Source organism: Chlorocebus sabaeus, chromosome 5 (assembly GCF_047675955.1).
Source record: "Chlorocebus sabaeus isolate Y175 chromosome 5, mChlSab1.0.hap1, whole genome shotgun sequence".
NCBI classification, from domain to species: Eukaryota; Metazoa; Chordata; class Mammalia; order Primates; family Cercopithecidae; genus Chlorocebus; species Chlorocebus sabaeus.
The window spans coordinates 58,111,896-58,130,746 of NC_132908.1; positions in this window are offsets into that span (position 1 = coordinate 58,111,896).

Here is an 18,851-nt window from a genome sequence, read left to right on the forward strand (position 1 = left end):
ATGTCAATTAATCAAAATCAACCAGAGCTCTAAAATGTTAGAATTAACAGACCAAGACATCAAAATAGTTATTCCAACTGCATCCCATATGCTCAAAAATTTAAGTAGAGATATGGGATATATAGATAGATAATAGCCACCAAGCTAGATACATAGCTACATAGCAAGCTATACAGATATAGCTATAGATATGCCAACTTAAAGTTCTAGATAAGAAACCCATGATGTCTGTGAGGAAATACTCATTGGGTGGGAAGAAATGATTATTAGACATTGCAAAAGAAAAGCTTAGTGCATTTGAAAATTTATTAATGAAAAGAATATTAAATTAAAACACAAAGTAAAAGAAAATTTTAAAAGTGGAAGACAGAAAAATGTTTGAAGGAATAATGGTAATTTTTAAAATTTGAAACTATGATGTTACAGATCATAGAAGCTTAAAGAACATGAAACATAATAAACATGAAAAAATTATATAGGACTGTCATAATCAAAATGTTCAAAAGCAGTAAGGAAGAGAAAAGCTTAATGTGAGCCAGAGAAAAAAAGACATTATATACAAAAGAGCAAAGATAAAGAAAACAGATTTCTTTTTAGAAACAAAGACAAGTGAAAAAATAGTGTAACATCTTTAAAGTACTGAAGTCTTTGCTTTTAAAATCAGGAACAAGACAAGGATGTCTGCTCTCATCACTTCTATTCAATTTGTGCTAGATGTTCTAACTTGAACAATAAGGTACAAAAAAGAAGTAAAAAGATATTTAAATGGTAAAGAGGGAATAAACTGTCTCAATTTTCAGACCTCATGATTATGTATGCAGAAAATCCAATTAGATCTACCAAAAAGCTACTATAGCAAATGAGTGAGTACAGCAAAGTTTCAAGATAAAAGATACATAAGTGAAATCAATTGCATTTCTACCTATTAATAATGAATATTGCAAATTAAATGTATAAATACCATTCAAAAAAGTATACAAATATATCATATAAGGTTGACTTTGACAAAAGATTTGAAAGTTCTTATCATATGTACACCAAAAATCTATGCAATATTGCTGAGAGAAATTAAAGACCTAAAATTATATATAAATATATATAATATGCATATACACACACACATACATGCACAGTATACATTTATATAGAATTCTTAAGTTGGAAGACTTAATAGTATTGAGATATACTTCTAAAATTAATGTATAAATTAAATAAAATTCTAATCAAAATCCAAACAGGTTTTTTTATAGATATCAATAAACTGATTATAAAACTGATATGGAAATTTGATGGACCTAGAATAGCCAAAACAATTTTGAAAAAAAAAATCAAAGTGGTAGAGTTAATACCACCTGATTTCACATGTCATCATAAGGCAACAACACTAAGACAATGTGGTATTGTAACAAATATAGATAAAAGATCAATGGAATGCAATGGAGAGCCTCAAATAATATCATGCATACATATGAAGAACTAATTTTTTTGATATAAGTGTAAAGGCAATTCAGTAGAGAAAAGATTGCTTTTGTAACAATTTGTCCTGTAAAATGGGAAATTATATATATAAACATTTCAAAAGAAAAGATTAGTGCATTTGAAGACATATTAATAAACGCAATTTGAAATTAAAACACAAAGTAAAAACAAAATTATAAAGTAGAAGAGACAGAAAGATATTTGAAGCAATAATTTTTTTATTTGAAGCAAAATATAAAGCTATAGATTATTGAGACTTAACATGAAGCACAATAAATATGAAAAAAATTATATAGGACTGTCATAATCAAAATGTTCAAAAGTAATAAGATGTATAGGTGAGTTTATTAAATTCTTTGGATTCTGTAAAATTAACTCAAAATGGATTGTAGACTTAAACGTAAAACCTAAGACAACTGTAAAATTTTTATTAGAAAGTATAGGTGAAAAATGATGACTTTGAGCTAGACAATGATTTCTTAGACATAAAACTACAAAAATAGTCCATGCACATATATACCCATGTGACAAACCTGCATGTTCTGAGCATGTATCCCAGAACTTAAAGTAAAAAAAAAAAAAAAAAAAAAAAAAGTCCATGAAAGAACAAATTGATAAAATGTACTCCATCAATATAAACAGCTTATCATTATTGAAAGACCCAGGTAAGACAAGGAAAGGCAAGCCATAGACTGAATGAAAATTTTGCAAAAATTATTATCTGGTAAAGGGCTTATTTCCAGGATATGTAAAGTACATTTAAAAACTCTGTAAGAAAAGCAAACAACCCAGTTAAAATGGACAAAGTATAGGAACAGACACTTTACCAAAGAAAATACGTGGACAGCACATAAGCACATGAAAAGATGCTTAGCATCACTGATCATTAGGGAAATACCATTTGAAATCATAATGCCATATCACTGCATACCTATCGGAATAGCCAGAAAATGAAAACTGACCATACCAAGTTTTGGTGAGGATGTAGAGAAACTGAAACTCTGATATAGTACTGGAAGGAATGTAAAGTGGTAGGATTGCTTTAGGAAATATTTCAGTAGTTTTTTAAAAAGTTACGCATATACCTACCAGATAATCCATCTGTTTTACTCCTAGGTGCAGTTTACCCTTGAACAATGCTGGGCTTAAGGGTGCCAACACCCTGAGCAGTTCAAAATTCATATATAATCTTTGATTCCCCCCAGAACTTAACTATTAAAGGCCTACTGTTAACTGAAAGCCTTAACCAATGAGGTAAGTGGTAAATTAACAGATATTTTGTAAGGTATATATATAGTATACTGTACTCTTACAATAAACTAAGCTAGAGAAAAGAGCATGTTATTAAGGAAATAATAAGGAAGAGAAAATCTATGTCCTATTCATTAGGTAAAAGTAGTAAAGGTCTTCATGTTTGTCATCTTCACTTTGAGTAGGTTGAGTAGGCTGAAAAAGAGGAGAGACGGAAAGGAGAGAGAGAAGGGATTGGTTTTACTGTCTCAGAGCTAGCAGAGGCAGAAGAAAATCCATGTAAAAGTAGACCTGCACCTTTCAAACTCGTGCTGTTCAAGGGTCAACTGTATTTACCGAAGAGAAACCAAGGCACATGTTTATACAAAGAATTGCATAAGAATGATTGTAGTGGCTGTATTTGTAATAGTCTCAAAGTGGAAGTAATATTAACAGGTGAATGGACAGACAACCTCTGGAACATCTACACAATGGGACACTGTTCAGCAATACAAAGGGACAGACTATTGATATATACTACAAGACGAATGCATCCAAAATAATTATGCGAAGTGAAAGAAACCACACCAGTAAAACTGCACACATGATTGTTCTATTTATATTAAATTTTAGAAAGTGAAAACTAATCCATTGTGATAGCAAACAAGTAAGTGGGAAGGATGAGGAGGAGGAATTAGTGAGCTGAGATTAAAGGGAGAGGATTACGAAGAGACACCATCAAACTTTTGGAGTAATCAAAATGTTCATTATCTGAATTTGGTGATGGTTTCATTGGAATATACATAAGGCAAACTTATTAAATGCCTTAAATGTGTGCAGGCTGCAAATTCAGCACCCTGGAAATCTAGAAGAATTGATGCTGCAGATTTGTTTTCACATATCGTTACATCATAATAACAATGTTAAAATATTCAAAAAGAGATGAGCATGTAAACCCTTTATAACAATAAATTTGAAAATATGAATTAAAAATGTTCTAGAAAAAATGTAATTTTAGTTACAGTGAAAATAATTGAATTGTCAGTTACTGACATGCACACCCACATACAGTTTTATGTAGATTTATGATAGGAAAGACAAACACTGTTTAATTGCTATTTTCTGTTTTTATAAATCAAGGGAAACAGGGCAGAAGAAATAATACAGTGATGCAAATAGAGAAGTTAAAAATAATAAATAAATACATAAACAGTTTTTTTGTGTGTGTGATTTTCCCATCTTGATCACAGTCCTAGGGAGAATGGATTGGCCTTCCTCTCTTGATTCATTTTTTTATTTGAGCATTTTATAATAGGTTTCTTCTTTTCCTTTATTATTTTTCAGATCATTTTCTATGTCTATTACCTAAACTTTTTAAAGAAAATCTCACCATGAAAAAAAAAAAAACAACAACAAAAATAATCGCAACAACAATAACCCTTTACTGAGATCTTTACTTGGGGTTTTTCAGCTCTGGTTCATCAATAAATGGAAGCACTTTCCTAAGGCAGAAAATAGAATAATAGGAAAAATGTTTCTGAATCAATGATGAGAAGATGAAAGGAAACGAATTTAAAATTCAGTTTGAAAAGTGTAAGTTGGAAAAACTAGATTTGTGGTTTTCTTTTATGTTAATTGGCATCTCTGTTTTGATATCTACCTATATTTTAAACATGCGCATCTAGAAACTTGAACTTATATTTTTCTCAAAACTTCTCTATTAATAATACCATATTCACTTAAGAAACCAATGACATACTATTCAGATCATCATTTCTCTCCCTACTTACTCACCTAGAAGCAATTGATCCTGTCTTCTAAGTACTTCTAATAAATGTACTAAAGAGGTAAACTTGTGGAAAGTGATCAAATAACTTTAATTTTGTATTGTACTACTCTTTAAAATGTATTCATTGCAGAAAAAAAAAATCCCCTCTGTTATTGCATAAAACCTCTGCGGCAGATTCCATAATTTCTCTGTTTGCTTTAGATAATAAAATATCTTATGCTTAATTTTTGCTGTAAACATCTCCATTGAGAAGTCATCGAATCCTACATTGATTAACATTTTAATATTCTATTAAGATCAAGACTTCTCCCACCTCTGTGACTAGGACTGGTTTTGAATTTGGCACCTTCTTCTAGACAAAAGAGTGTAGCCAACTAGTTCTCTCTCATTCACTTCTTCTCTCAGTAGCTCATGGCTATCAGTGACCTCTTCAGTACTGACACATGCAAGAAAAAAGAGAAGAAAAAAACTCTACTTTACTGACAAGATATTGTTTATATTACTCAGTGTTCTCCAGAGAAAAAGGACCTATAAGATATATGTGTGTATGTATGTCCATAATATATATATGTGTGTATACACGCATGCACACATTCATATATACAGTGGACAACATGGGTTTGAACTGTGTGAGTCTACTCATACATGGATTTTCCTCCGCCTCTGACAACCTTGAGATAACAAGACCCCACCTCTTCCTACTCCTCAACCTCCTCAAATATGACAATGAGGATATAAACATTTATGATTATCTACTTTCACTTAATGAATAGTAAATATATTTTCTCTGTCTTTTACTTTTCTTTTCTCTAGCTTACTTTATTGTTAGAATGCCATATACAATACATATAACATACAAAATATGTGTTAATATACTATTTGTGTTTTCAATAAGGCTTTGGGTCATCAATAGGTTATCAGTAGTTGAGTTTAGGGGCATTGAAAAGTTATACACAGATTTTTTGACTGCGTGGGCATCACCACCTCCAACGCATGCGTTGTTCAAGGGTCAACTGTATATACATATAAGGAATTGGCTTACATGACTATGGAGACTAGAAAGTCCAAAATCTGCAGTGTGGTTTATCAGGCTCTAAATCCAGAAGAGTTGATGTTGCAAATTTGTTTTGAAGGTAGTCTCTGGAAAATTTCATTTTGTCCAAAAAGGCCAGTCATTTTGTTCTACTTAGGCCTTCTACTTACTAAATAATGCCCATGCACATTTTGGAAGGGAATCTGCTTCAATGTGCATTAATTTAAATGTTAATCTCATCAAAAAACACCACCAAAGTTGACACATAAAATTAACCATCACACCATTTTAAAGGGACTTTACTCCCATTGAGCTTAGCAGATGCTTAAAACTGATGTCTTATTTAATGACTTCTGTGGAGCCTTCCTGTGATAACTGATGTATTGTGTCCCTTTGAGTATGTCTACTCATTCAGTCCCTAGATTTCTACAGATACTCTTTGTTCTTTCTTGGCTGTATTCCATTGTCCTTCCCACATGTGCAATGGGGCATGAGTCAAGCAGTACTAGGGTACCTATCTTGTGACTCATTTCTGCACCCCCCAAAAGTCAAATATCCTGATATCCTATGTCCTTATCTCATATATTCAAAAACACTTGTAACCTAAGAATTAGGTGAAATTTCTAATAAAAGATGTTCATTTAAAAATTATAAAAGAAGCAAGGAAGGTACAACGACAAATAGAAGAAAGGAACAAAAACAGAAGTAGGAGCTGAGTTCTGGCTTCAAGGTATCTAGAATACCTTATTTAGAAAGAAACAGATGGGTAATAATCATGTTATTAGTGTAAGTAACTTCAAAAGGCCATCGCCAGATAAGTTATTGCATACTCTCTGTGTACAAGAATATGAACAATTTTCCACCCAGCCAGCAGAAACAGTATTAGAGAATAAATAGCTTAACTTTTAAGAACTGTTACAATTACTCAATTGTAGTATAGTAAAATAAATGTGCTGTTTTAGTTCTAACATAAGCATCACAGCTATCCTGAAATTACAGCAAGATCGAAAACATAAATCTGCATAATGTTCCTGGTGTCTAGTCCTGTGAATTTACTACAATAATACTAGCAGAATTGGAAAAAATAAAATCAAGTATCACAAACCTATTTAAACCCCCATCCCCGTCACATTTTGGAACAAGAAAAAAAAAGGTATTAATCAGTATCTGTATCTCACATGACTTTTATATTTTGCAGTCTTATGGAATAGCATGATTTTTCCACTATGTTTTATGAGGTGATTTCCCTGAATGATACACATAATTTTTTCAATCTAAAATGAAAATCTTGAATCAAAGGCTGCAAGAAACACACACCCACATACGTGCACACACACACATGTACACACTTCCCAAATGACAACATTGGATACAGGACAAAATGATATTCATTTATTGATATAACATAAAACAAAAATTTTTGTAATTTTTAATTTTTGTGGGTACATATTAAGTGCATGTATGTGTGGGTACATGAAATACTTTGACACAGGCATAAAATGTGAAATAATCACACCACTCCCTCAGGCATTTATCCTTTGTGTTACAAACAATCCAATTATATTCTTTTAGTTGTTTTTAAATGTGCAATTAAATTGTTACTATTGTCACCCTGCTATACTATCAAATATTGAACCTTATTTATTATTTGTAACTATTTTTGTCCCCCCCCCCATTAACCATTCCCACTTTTCCACCATCCCTCCATTACCCTTCTCAGCCTCTGGTAACTATCATTCTACTCTCTATCTCCATTAATTCATTTAATTTTTAGCTCCCACAAATAAGTGAGAACATGCAAAATTTGTCATTTTGTGCATGGCTTACTTCATTTAACATAACGACCTCCTGTTCCATCCATGTTGTCGCAAATGATACGATTCCTTTTTATAGCTGAATAGTACTTCGTTGCATATATGTGCCACAGTTTCTTCATCCATTCATCTGTTGGACAGTTAGGTTCCTTCAAATCTTGGCTATTGTAACTCATGCTGCATTAATCATGGTCGTCAAGATATCTCTTTGAAAACTGATTTCCTTTCCTTTGGATATATACCCAGCAGTGGGATTGCTGGATCATATGGCAGATCTGTTTTTAACATTTGAGAAATTCCAAACTGTTCTTCATAGTGGTTATACTAATTGACATTTCTGTGAACAGTGTGCAAGGGTTCCCTTTTCTCCAGATACTTGCTAGCATTGGTTATAGTCTTTTAGATAAAAGCCATTGTATCTGGGGTGACATAATAAATATTTCATGTTGTGATTTGTATTTCTCTGATGGCCGGTGATGTTGAGTACCTTTCCATATACCTACTTGCAACTTGTAGTCTTCCTTTGAGAAATATCTATTCAGGTCTTTAGCCCACTTTTTATTTAGATTATTAGATTTATTCCTATGGAGTGGTTTAAGCTCCTTTTATATTATGATTGTTAATCTCTTGTGAGATGGATAGTTTGCAAATATTCTCTCCTATTCTATGGACTGTCTCTTCACATCGTTGAATTTTTTTTTTTTTTTTTTTTTTTTTTTTTTTTGCTGTGCAGAAACTTGTTAACTTATGTGATCTCATTTGTTCATTTTTGTTTTGGGCACCTGTGTTTAATGGGGTATTATTCAATAAATCTTTGCCCAGTTTAATGACCTAGGATGTTCCTCCAGTGTTTTCTTTTAGTAGTTTCATTGTTTGAGGTCTTAGGTTTAAGTCTTTAATCCATTTTGACTTCATTTTTGTATAGATGAGAGATAGAGGTCTAGTTTTATTCTTCTGCATATGAACATCCAGTTTATTTTCAGCACCAGTTGTTGAAGAGGCTGACCTTTCCTGTACGTATGTTCGTGGTATCTTTGTCAAAAATCAGTTTATTGTAAATACATGGATTTGTTTCTGGGTACTCTAATCTGTTCTATTGGTCTATATATCTGTTTTTATGCCAGTAACATACTGTTTTGTTTACTATAGCTCTGTAATACAATTTGAAGTCAGATAATGTGATTTCCCCAGTTTTGTTCTTTCGGCTCAGGATAGCTTTGGCTATTGTGGGTCTTTTGTGGGTCCATACAAATTTTAGGATTGTTTTTCATATTTCTGAATAGAAATAATACTGATATTTTGATATGAATTGCATTGAATCTGTCTAATGCTTTGGATAATATAGACATTTTAACAATATTAATTCTTTCAATCCATGAACGTGGAATATCTTCCCATTTTTTCTGTCCTCTTCTGTTTCTTTCATTTTTTTATAGTTTTCATTGCAGAGATCTTTCAATTTTTTGCTTAATTTCTATGTATTTCATTATATTTGTAGCTATTATAAATGAGACTACTTTTTTGATTGCTTTTTCAGATTGTTCCCTGCTGGCATATAGAAATGCTACTTTTTTTGTATAACTTAGTATCCTACAAATTTACTATATTTGTTTATTATCTCTAATAGTTTTTTGGTGAATCTTTAGGTTTTGCCAAATATAAGGTCGTATTATCTAGGAGCTAAGGCCTAGAAGGGGTGCCTCAGGACCCAGCCTGGTGCCCTATCCTACTGTGGCTGAGCTGGTATCCAAATTGCAAGACAAAGTCCTCTTTACTCTTCCCTCTCCTCTCCTCCATCCGAAGGAAGGAGTCTCTTTTGAAACTCCGAGCTGTGCACCCTGGAGTTGGCTATCCTGGCTAGTGTCTCACTGGGTCATATGCTCCCCACGTCCACTGGCTCCCAGAACAACACAGCACTAGGAGTTGCCTAGGAGTTACAGTCCTTGTGGCCTACACTACCTTTCAAGTTTATTTATGAGCCCAGAGCCCTTTAGCCTACAGTGGCAAGGCTTGTCAAAACTCAACTTCTGATTGCTGGGATATACAATGGGTAAGGTTGGTCTAAATGCTGTCTTCATGGGCACTGGCTGAGTTCTGCCTGTTATTTCTTTCCATTGTAACAGGTCAGCACTGGCTTTCAATGTGAAGTCCCACAATCTCTGCACTCTCCCTTCCCCATGCCAACAGATTCTCCCTGTCATGTGGCCACTGCTGCGGAATGGAGGAGGGGTGACATTGGTAATTCAAGACTGTTTTTCCTACTCTCTTTAGTGTTTCTTTCAATGATATGAAGTTAAAGCCAGGTACTGTGATCACTCACCTGATTTTTCATTTTTGGAAATGTGCTTTCTTGTGTAGATAGTGTGTTCCTGCAGGGAAGATGATCAGTGGAAACTTCTATTCAGCCATTTTGCTCTTCCTCCTCCAACGATATTTTAATTTGATGTTTTTGAACTGTGCGTTCAAGCAGTGACTATTACCTAGTGTCAATAAGCTAAATGTTTTACATACATCCTATCATTTAATTCTTGTAAGCACCCAATGAGGTAGGTACAAAGATTGGACTCCACAGGAAGCAGACTGTGAGATGGAGATTAGCATGCAGAATGCTCTTAAAGAAACCTTAAGGTTAAAACCCTAGAAAGGAGACTAAGAAGATGTTATTGGCAGAGAGATAAGTTGAGGTGTAATACAGGCCTAACCTGCATCAACAGAACTAGAACTACAGCCAACCTTACCAAGGGCTCGGGAGTTATAATGACTTTTCATATTTTTCCTTATTTAGGCTAAGATTGGCAGGTCTTTATGTCACGTATCAGTTATTGGATGGGAGTCAGCTCTGAAAGGGTTATGAACTTGCCAAGACCTTTGATTCTCAGTGGCTGAGGCAATCCTTGAAGGTACTGATAGTTGATATCCATCAGCAGACAGCAGCCCCAGCAGTAGGAACAAAAGTTTTCAATTGATTGAGGTCTTCATGGTAAAACCGAGTAAACTCAGAGAGCAATCAGAGTCCTCCCTTTGGTCATTTGAAATTACTTTTTAATATAAATTCTAGGATCAGGACTTCTAGAAGTCTGGGGGATCTATCTTACTAGGGAAAACTTAGAAGAGGAAGGTTTTTGGATTGACCAGAATTACTGAGTCTGGTCTTTGAGCCACAGCTAATTATTGCCATCTCTCTTCCCCACTATTGATATGAAATTTTCTTCACCCTTATCTAGCACCTCTTCTCTGCTCAGTGGCTTGATCCAGTGGCACGGCCACACCTTCATCAATCATCAAAGTCAGGGATTCTTGCCTTTGTTTATTTCTATCAAAATTAAGTAAAGGACTATCAAAACACACCCAGTTGAATTACCTGGCTGTCAGACATATTCCTCTCTTCCTCCATTTGTAACATCAGCCCTACCCTCTCCTGATAATGGGAGTTAAATGCAATTCCCCAAGTGGTAAGTTCCATTCTTGCTGGCTAGTTCCTTAAAACAAGGAACCTATATTAGTTTGCTAGAAATGCAGCAACAAAGTAGCACAACATGGGTGTTTGAAGTAATGGAAATTTATTGTCTAAGTTCTAGAAGTTGGAATTTCAAGATCAAGGTGTTAGCAGTATTGGCTTATTCTACGACTAGTGGTAAAGAATTTGTTCTATGCCTTTTCCCTACCTTTGTGTGGTTTATTGGTCATCCTTGACAATCCATGGCTTGTAGATGGATCACCCAGATCTCTGTCTTCATTTTCAAATGTCCCTTCTGTTTGCATACATGTGTCCAAATTTCCCCTTTTTAGAAGGGCACTGGCTATATTGGATTAGTGCCCACCCCAGTGATCTCATCTTAACTTGATTTTCTCTGGAAAAACAAAACCAAACCTATCTCCAAATAAAGTCACATTCTAAGATATCAGGGGTTAGGAGTGCAACATATTAATTTGAAAAGGGACTTAAACACATAATAGAGTCCAAAATGCCCAGGGAGTATTCATATGAGGCTCTCTATCTTGTGGTATTATCTCAATGGGAACTCCAAAACGGCAGAACCTAGGTTTTAAGAGACAGAAAACACATATTCCACAAATGGGTCACTGGAAATGATAATAAATGGGGTCATTTGCTTCAATCCCTCAGTTTCAGGACCCATGCATTTATTTTTTAATATTGACAGAACATCACATAATGGGATTTGCTTCATAGTTGATATTGCATCCTGGAGAATGATTATATTCACTTGAAGTACTGCCTCTAAGCTCTCTATCTGTACTTTACAGCCCATTCTAAGGCTGGCTGCTTATGGATGGTGAGGCATGTGATACAGTGGACCCTAGGCAGAATTTCTCACTCTCATACCATTTTTTCTGTTAAGTGATTCCCCTGTTATGTGGCTTCCCTGTCATGTCACATTTTGTGCTGTGAATCAAGCACCCTGTAATACATGCATGTTGGTGTTTTCTGAGGTTCTTCAGGAAGAAAAGAAAAACGAATATCTAAACAATGGGTCTATTCTTATACATAAAAGGTAAAAACATAACCAAACATCGTCAGTCACAAAAATAGAAAACAGCAACAAAACTGACTCTCCCAAGTAGAATAAATTCAGTGTACTAAACTAGTTGACACTGGCTGAGTGAGGGGTGGTGCAATATTAAAGACTCCATGCTGTTCTTTGGGTTCACAGTTTGGATATTAGGTGGCAGCAGTACATAGATTATCCCTGGCACTGGATCCCCTGTTACTTCCACTTTGGCTATGATGTTTATGAATTAATTGTGCCAATTTGGTTGGATTACACAAGACCCTGGCTAATTTTCAATAGGCTGAGTCATTTATATTTGGTCATTCAATATTTTTTCCCCATGGCATGTGCTTTCTGAAGGTGATTAACATGTAATGTGAAGTTCTTCTTAATTTGTGCCCACTGATTTACCCATTCACAAGTTTGCTACTCTAGTTCTCTCTGTTACAAATTTTCAATATTATTCTTCAAGGAACCTGACCAAACAACGAAGCCTTTCCTTTTGCCATTGGCCATGAGTTCATTTATTTCCTGAACTCGAGTTCATTCTCATTAAAGGTAAATAAGGTAACCCAGGTGCCCTTAGAGAAAATTGTTTCTTGTCACTGGTGCATCTGCCTTCCCCTTATGGCTTCTATCCAAGTACCAGGCTGACCAGTTAATTCATCAACAAAGTTGGGAGTTCTCTTTCTTATCAACTAGCCATGATGAATCCACATGCACCCATAAGTTTGAGCTGAAAGAGAGAGGTACTGACATTATAACAGTAGGTGACCTAGTAGTTTGAATTACCTGATTGTTCAGCTTTCTTGTTCCCCTAGCCCTACTTCTACTTGATTCATCTTTCAGTGAGTTGTTGCTGGGTCCACCCAGACTCATGATCTGATGTTTGATAGAACCCAGCTAATGAAAGGCAATTTTAGCTACATGGTCACTTGACATTCCATGGTTGGGTATTCCATCTCTACCAGGACTGCTGAGAGTTATTTGTTAAAATGTGTTTAAATCTCAGATACAGATGGCATCATTTTAATCGAAAACCCTAAGGTTCTCTGTTGTGATTGTCTTACTGGGGCTTACTGTAAACGATATACCACATATTTTTCCTGCCACTGATACCTCTAATATTGTAGAGTTTGATGGATTATCTAGTGAAAGTGACAAGATGACTTGTTCCAAAGACTAGATGGTTTGATCTTTTTCCTGCTCTTGTCTCCATTCCAAACAAGATACTTAGAACATCCCACTCTCTTTACAGACAGTTAATTCATGTAGATTGTCCTGGTTCGTTTAGGGAAGTACTGTGGGGATCAATATTGTGTAACTTATTACTATTATGTAGATCAGCTCCACCCTCCATGGTCAATTGGATCTTACCACGTATTATTATAATTGGTATCACCTAAATTCTGAAGCTTCCTGAACATTTTCAGGGGTGGGGGCATCCCATTATGCCTGATGGTATCAGTGTCCCTCATTTTATAATGGCCCTTCCTACCATGTTTTTTTTACCAAAGGTATATTGTCTCAACTGCCAATAAGATTTGACAGTGGGACCTTATTCCATTGGGCATCTGTGCTCTACCAACAACCAGTGATAAATTTCTTATTGCCTAATACACGGCAAATTATGCACCTTCTGATTTTGCCTTGTCACCTTCTGAATCAGACCATGTCTAATACCAACTGTCACAGATTTGGTTCTTTAAAAAGCAAACTCTGAGTTAAATTTGGCATGCAATATGGTCATTAATGAGTGCTCTAGGGATCAGCACCTGTGGAAAGGAGGGGAAGAGAAAACAGAAACAAAGGCACAGGAAGTCAAGTTTCAATGCAAGCACAATAACAGCTTCAGCTTACCCAACAGGAGTTCCTGAGTTATAAGAGTCTCTAGAGTTTTCCTAATTGGGCCAAGATTTGGTCTTGTGTTTATCTGCAGAGGCTGCACATTTAATCTCTGTGCAATAAGCCTCTAACATACGTATAATTTATTTAAATCATCTTAAAATATTCTATTTAAATTACTTCTTATTATATTTATGTTAAAATAAAAATAGTCATTCCTTGGTGATAATAATAATAATTATTTTTTTTTTAATTTTTTTTTTTTTTGAGACAGAGTAGTCTCGCTCTGTCACCCAGGTTGGAGTGCAGTGGCTCAATCTTGGCTCACTGCAACCTCCGCCTCCCAGGTTCACACCATTCTCCTGCCTCAGCCTTCTGAGTAGCTGGGACTACAGGTGCCTGCCACCATGCCCAGCTAATTTTTTGTATTTTTAGTAGAGACTGGGTTTCACCGTGTTTGCCAGCATAGTCTCAATCTCCTGACCTCATGATCTGCCTACCTTAACCTCCCAAAATGCTGGGATTACAGGTGTGAGCCACCACGCCCAGCCATAATTACTGTTTTTTAAAAAGATTTTGTTGTTTATAAGTTTGTTTAAATTTTTTTCATTACTTATTTTTTTTCTTTCTTTTGTTCAGGGGTACATGTGCAGGTTTGTTACATGAATAAATTGTATGTTGTAGGGATTTGGTGTACAGATTATTTCCTCACCCAGGTAGTGAGCACAGTACCCAACAGGTAACTTTTTGATCCTTTACCTCTTACCACACTCCACTCTCAAGTAGGCCCTGGTGTCTACCATTCACTTCTTTGTGGCTATGTCTACTCAATGTTTAGCTCCTACTTATAAGTGGCAATGCTCAGTATTTCATTTTCTGTGCCTGTGTTAATTCACTTAGGATAATTGACTCCAGCCAGTACACAATTTCATTCTTTTATATGACTGAATAGCATTCCATGATGTATATGTACTAAATTTTCTTTATTCCATCCACTGTTGATGAACACCTAGGTTGAGTTTATGTGTCTACTATTGTGAATGGCACTGCAATGAACATACAAGTACATGTGTCTTTTTGATAGAAAAATTTATTTTCCTTTGGATATATACTCAGTAATGGATTTCTGGGTTGAATGGTAGTTCTGTTTTCTTTGAAAAATCTCCAAACTGCTTTCCACAGTTCACAGTTGCTGAACTAATTCACATTCTCACCAACAGTGTGTAAGTATTTCCTTTTCCCTACAACCTAGCCAGCATCTGTTATTTTTTGACTTTTTAATAATAGTCATTCTTACTGGTGTATGATGGCATCTCATTATGGTTTTGATTTACATTTCTCTAATGATTAGAGGTGCTGAACATTTTTTCATATGCTTATTGACTGTGTAGTTTGTTTTTTTGTTTATTGTTTTTTATTTGAGAAGTATCTTGTTCATGTCCTTAAGAAAATTATTAATGTGGTTTTTTTTTTTTTTATTGTTAATTTAAGCTCCTTACAGATGCTGGATATTAGACCTTTGTCAGATGCATAGTTTGCAAATATTTTTCCCATTCTGTCGGTTGTCTGTTTACTCTATTGATAGTTTCTTTTGCTATGCAAAATCTCTTTAGTTTAATTAGATTCCACTTGTCCATTTCTGTTGCAATTGCTTTTGGAGTGTTCGTCATGAAATTTTTGCTAGGGCCAATGTTCAGATGGGATTTCCTATTTTTAGGTTTTACTTTGAAGTCTTTAATTCATCTTGAGTATATTTTTTTACATGGTGAATAATAGGGGTCCAGTTTCATTCTTCTGCATATGTCTAGCCATTTATCCCAGCACCATTTATTAATAAGGAGTTACTCTTTCATTGCTTGTTACTGTCAGCTTTGTTGAAGAGCAGGTAGTTGTAGGTGTGTGGCATTATTTCTGGGCTATCTATTCTGTTCCATTGGTCTACGTGTCTATTTTGGTACCAGTACCATGTTCTTTTGGGTACTGTAAACTTGTAGTATAGTTTGAAGTAGGGTAGTTTGATGCCTCTGGCTTTGTTATCTTGTTTAGAATTGCTTTGGCTATTTGAGCTCTTTTTCAGTTCCTTATAAATTTTGGAATAGTTTCTTGCCCTCCCTCCCTTTCAGGAATGCGAAGAGTAACAGATTTGCTCTCTACATACTCCCATATTGCTGGGGCCAGGAGCAGTGGCTCACATAATCCCAGCACTTTGGGAGGCTGAAGCCGGAAGATCACGAGGTCAGGAGATCGAGACCATCCTGGCTAACATGATGAAACCCTGTCTCTACTAAAAATTAAAAAAAGTAGCCGGGCACGGTGGCGGGCGCCTGTAGTCCCAACTACACAGGAGGCTGAAGCAGGTGAGTGGTGTGAAGCCAGGAGGCGGAGGTTGCAGTGAGCCCAGATCATGCCACAGCACTCCAGCCAGGGCGACAGAGCGAGACTCCATCTCAAAAAAAAAAAAAAAAATTCCATATTTCTTGGAGGTTTTGTTCATTGTATAAAATTCTTTTTTTCTTTATTCTTGTCTGAATTGATTCAAAGAACTGGTCTTGAAACTCTGAGATTCCATCCTCAGCTTAGTTTATTCTGCTGTTAGTACTTCCAATTATATTATAAAATCATTGTAGTGAGTTTTTTAGGGCTAACAGGTCACTTTGTTTCCCTTCTTAAAGTGGCTGTTTAATCATTCAGCTCTTGTATCATTTTATCAGTTTCCTTATATTCCTTGGATTTAGTTTTAACTTTCTTCTGAATCTTGATTATCTTCACTGTCATTCCAATTCCGAAATTCCTGACAGTCATTTCAACCGTTTCAGCCTGGTGAAGAACCATTACTTGCGAGCTAGCGAGATTGTTGAGAAGACGGCACTCTGGCATTTAGAGTTGCTATAGTTCTTGTACTGCTTCTTTCTTGTCTTTGTGGGCTGGTGTTCCTTTTACCGTGGCCTAATTTGAGTATGATCCGTTGGCCTCATTTCTGGATGTTTTCAAAGGGCCAAGGTTTTGTGCAGTGTCTGTATTTGTGGCCAAATTCTTACCCTTGATTTCACAGAGGGATGTATTAGCGAAGTATTTTTGGCATTGTAGTTTGGGCTGAGATCTGGTAGATGATGCTTAAGAGTAATGGCTGGTAGGCAGGCTCTTAATCAGCCACGTGATTCCCTTGTGTTGCTTCATCTTTGCAGGCCATGCTCCCTTTCAGTGCTCTGAGGGTGTGAGTACTTCTTCGACTCAAGTTCTGGTCAAAGATCATGGCTTGGCACTACCAGGCTGCACCCTGCATCCCTGGAGCAAGCTCAGGCTTTTGTTCCTTCCCTAGCTTGGAGACAGCATAGGCAGAGACCTTGGCAGTGGCAATGACACAGGGCCTGGCCCTTGCCTCTGGGAGCTCCACCCCAGAGAAACACAGAGTCACTGATAACTGGAATGATTAGCTGTGGGTGGAGTGGCTGTGTTACAGGCTCAAGGTGGGGTCCCTGCCTGGTGAAAAGCAGGGGGCTCAGGAGGAAGACAGTCTGAGCTCCTCTCTACAGGGCAGCTGTGGCATGCTGGAAGTGTAAAGCCCCCAAGCTCTTTTTTCTTTCCCCAGCCTAGTGGCAGCAAGGGCAGGTACCACAGCATGGTAGCGGTACAGGGACTGTAATTTGTCGCTGGGAGCTCTACTCCAGAGAAATGCAGAGCCACTACCAACGGAATGTTCAGCCAGGGGTGGGGTGGCTGTGCTGCAGGCTCAAGCTGGGACTCTGCCGGGTGAAGAGCAGCAAGTAGTGCGGCTCAGGGAAAAGACAGTTTTGCCTGGTCTCTGTAGGGTGGTTGTGGCATGCTGGAGGTGTGAGGAGAGCAATCAGCATCTTTGTTTTCTCCCTAGCCGGAGGGCAGCAAGAGCAGGTATCTCTGTAGCAGCAATAGCAGAGAGCCTGTCAGTTATCTCCAGGAACCCCACCCTAGGGAAATGCAGAGCTGCCACTCGCTGAAGTGAACAGACAGGGGAAGGGTGGCTGCACTTGGGGCCCAGGATGGGAGGCCCTTCCTTGTGAGGACAACTAGCAGGGGCTGGGAACAGTGTGGAAAATATTCTGACCACTTTTCCTTCTGCTAGCCGTGGTGTGCTGTAGGCCTGAGACAGTTTTGGGCTCTTTACTCCCTCTGCAGCCTGAGGGCAGTAGGGGGAAGGGTTGGGGAAGGTACATGGGGAGTGGGGGTGTCACTGCAGCAGCAATCCTGGCAGTTCTATTAGTTACCTCTTAGAACTCTGCCCCAGAAAAATAAACAGCCATGATCAGCAAGTGTCCAGGTCTTTCAGGCTGGCTGCGCTGGGGTCCCAGGCCAGTGGGCTTTGCCTAATGAGGTACAGCAGAGGCAAGGCCTGCAGTTCATCTTCTCTTCAGCACTGGGGATGTGGCCCCTATCCTGGAGGCATGTAAGAGAGTCCTGCCTTCCTAGTTGATGTGGTTATGGCAGCTGGCACCAAGTTTCTCAGCGATTCAAGGATATTGGGGCTCCATGGGGGCCTGAGCAGCAGCTCTGGAGGCTCCGTCTCTATGGAGGCTATGGGGGACAGGGGTTCAGAGAGGGTCTCCCATGCCCAGGATTGCAAAGGTCAACGGCAGAAGTGTGGGGCCCTGGGGACTCTTGATCACTCACTCTTTCCCTGCAGTGGGGCCTCCCTTGGTTTTGGACCAATCTCAAGTTGACGGCTATTTTGCCCTGCTCCTCTCTGCTCTCCTTGTGTTGTCATTGCTATCATTGCTTCCTTGATGAATCCCAAGGTGCCTTCCTGGACAATCCACTTGAAGATCTGTTTTTATTCACCACTCTGTCTCCTCTCCATGATAGCCGCGCACACTTCCTACTTTTAGTCAACCATGTTGCTGCCAAGCCCAATAAATTTTTTAAATGAACTTCTGGCTCTATACTTTTAGAAACAGAGGATTATAAAGCAATATACAAAAATATTTACATATTTATTATTTACTCTTCGATAAGATATAATATGCTGTTATCAATTATAATTTTTTTTTAGTGAACAACTAATTAAGACTTTGAATCATCAGCCATCCATTGTTTTCCTCTACTGCACATCGATTTGGTTATTCTTCAACATTTATGAACTTATCTACATGGGCCATAATAGTAAAAATGAGCCTCAC